This window comes from Gossypium arboreum, chromosome 2 (genome assembly GCF_025698485.1).
Source record: "Gossypium arboreum isolate Shixiya-1 chromosome 2, ASM2569848v2, whole genome shotgun sequence".
NCBI lineage: Eukaryota > Viridiplantae > Streptophyta > Magnoliopsida > Malvales > Malvaceae > Gossypium > Gossypium arboreum.
Window position 1 is genome coordinate 86755278 of NC_069071.1, and position 3029 is coordinate 86758306.

Sequence of the window (3029 nt, forward strand, 5' to 3'; positions counted from 1 at the left end):
ATCTAAATCACCCTCTTTGACTGACCATTTGTCTGAGGATGGAATGCAGTATTGAAGTCCAATCGTGTACCCAGAGCTTCATGTAACTTCTTCCAAAACTGAAACGTGAAGCGAGGATCTCTGTCAGATATTATGGAAATTGGTACCCTATGCAGTCTCACTATCTCGGATATGTTCAACTTAGCCAGTTTTCGTAATGAATAATTTGTGCTAACCGGTATGAAATGGGCACTTTGGTCAATCGATCCACGATGACCTATAGTGAATCTTTCTTAGAAGGTGTGGGGGTAGCCCACTCACAAAGTCCATAACCCTTTTCCACTTCCACAGCTGAATCTAAACTAGCTGAAGCAACCCAGAAGGGAACTAATGTTTCGCTTTAACCTGTTGGCAAGTCAGACATTTCCCCACAAAGTTAGTAATCTCACGCTTAAGACCCGACCACAAGTATATCTCACGGAGATTTTTGTACATCTTATTTCTACCTGGGTGCATAGCATAGGGGCGACTATGTGCCTCCCGTAGTAAAGTCTACCTCAAAACAGTATCTTTAGGTACACAAATTCTGCCTTGGAAATAGAGTACCCCTTTACTATTCACCCCAAAATCCAGAGTATTACCTTTTTCGATCTGACGGAACTGAAGACCTAATGACTCATCTTCCAACTGTTTACTCTTAATCTCCTCAGTCCACACTAGTTTAACTTGGAGTTTAGCCAACAAGATACCATTATCAAATAAGCTAAGACGAGCAAACATTGCTCTCAGATCAGTCATAGCCCTACGGCTTAGTGCATCCGCCATCACATTGGCCTTACCAGGATGGTATTCAGTCGAACAATCATAATCCTTAAGTAGCTCAATCCATCTACGCTGCCTAAGATTTAACTCCTTCTAAGTGAGGAGGTACTTGAGGCTCTTATGATCTGTGTAAATGTTATACTTCTCACCATACAAGTAATGCCTCTAAATTTTCAATGTGAACTCCACTGTGGCCAACTCCAAGTTATATGTTGGATAATTCACGTCATGAGTCTTAAGTTGGCAAGATGCATAAGCTACCACCTTACCCTCTTGCATCAACATACAACCCAAACCAGCATGTGATGCATCATTGTAGACAGTAAACTTTTTCCTAGACTCTGGCTGAATCAAGACAGAGGCCTCAGTCAGAACTTTCTTCAACTTCTCAAAGCCCTCTTGCTAGATATTAGTCCAATTAAATGGCATGTCCTTGTGCAACAGCTTAGTTAAGGGTGCGGCAATCAGTGAGAAACCCTTTACAAATCTTCGATAGTACCCAGCTAGTCCCAGAAAACTACGAATTTTTGATACAGTCTTAGGCTGCTTCTAATACAAAACAACCTCAATCTTCTGAGGATCAACCTAATCCCCTCAGCAGATACCATATGACCAAGAAACGTTACCTCACGTAACCAGAATTCACACTTACTAAATTTGGCATACAGTTGTTTCTCCCTCAAAATTTGCAGAACTACTCGTAGATGTTCATCATGTTCATCTTCAGTCCTCGAATACACCAGTATGTCGTCGATAAATACTAAAAAAAACTAATCTAGATAGGGTTGAAATACTCTGTTCATCAGTCCATAAAAGCTATCGGTGCACTTGTCAGTCTAAAAGGCATTATTAGGAACTCGTAATGACCATAACGAGTCCTAAACGCTGTCTTGTGCACATCAGCCTCTTCAACTCTCAGTTGGTAATATCTCAACTGAAGATCCATTTTATAAAACAACGATGCTCCTTGAAGTTGAAACAGATCATCAATCCTTGGCAGAGGGTATTTGTCCTTAATGGTCAACTTATTCAGTTGTCTGTAGTCGATGCACATACGCATAGATCCATCCTTCTTTTCACAAACAAGACTGGTGCTCCCTACGGAGACACACTAGGTCGGATAAACCCACGGTCTAGTAGTTCTTGAATTTGGGCTTTAAGCTCTACAAGCTCTTTCAGTGCTATTCTATAAGGGGCGATGGACACCGGAGCTGTACCAGGAAGGAGCTCAATCCAAAACTCCACTTCAAGTTCTGGAGGTAACCCTAGTGGCTCTTCAGGAAAGATTTCGGGAAAATCCTTAACTGTTTTGATATCCTTTACTGAAGAATCCCAATATCTGAAACACTGATGTAGGCCAAAAATGCCTCACAACCCTTGCGAACCAATTTCTCGGCTCTTAGTGTAGAAATTACATTTCTCAAGTAGTTCCATCGTTCCCCAACTACCAATACTTCCTCATCCTCCTTAGTTCTAAATACAACCCGTTTAGTGGCACAATCCAAGCTTACCCGATGTTTAACTAACCAATCCATGCCTAGTATTAGGTTGAATTCTCCGAAAGGTAGCTCCATAAGATCAGCCAGAAAGAAAACTCCTTGTATCTCGAAGGGAACATCTCTAAACATCTTATTTATCCAAATGGACTGCTCCAGCGGACTTACAACAGTAATCTCACTCATAGTATTTTCAACCATAAAACCCAATATCTTAAACATAGAGCATGCTATGTATGAATGTGTAGACCCAACATCAATTAATGTAGTATAAGGTACATTATAGATAAAGAACGAACATGAAATGACATCCAGAGCATCTCTGTCTTCTTAGTGATGTGCAGCATAAACCGGTGCCTCAGTATGACCAGCACCTCTGCTCGGTGCTCCACGACCACGGTCCAAACCATTTCCACCCCTAGCCTGACTTCAACCTCTTAGTGGCTGTTGACCACCCCGCTGTACATTACCCAAACCAGTAGCTTGCGTCTACTCGGGCCTCCGTGGACAATCCTTGACACGGTGCTCCAACGATTCGCATCTTAGACATGCACCCATCTTTTTCCAACATTCATACGGTGTATGTTTTCCACAATCGGCACAAAAGCTGCGGTCCAAGAGTGGTGGTAAAGTAGGGCCCTAACTCTAATTGGCCCATCAGCTTTTGGCTTTTTCTTAAGCCACTGAAAATAATTTGGGGGCTCAACATCCCTCTTACCTTTACCTTTCTAT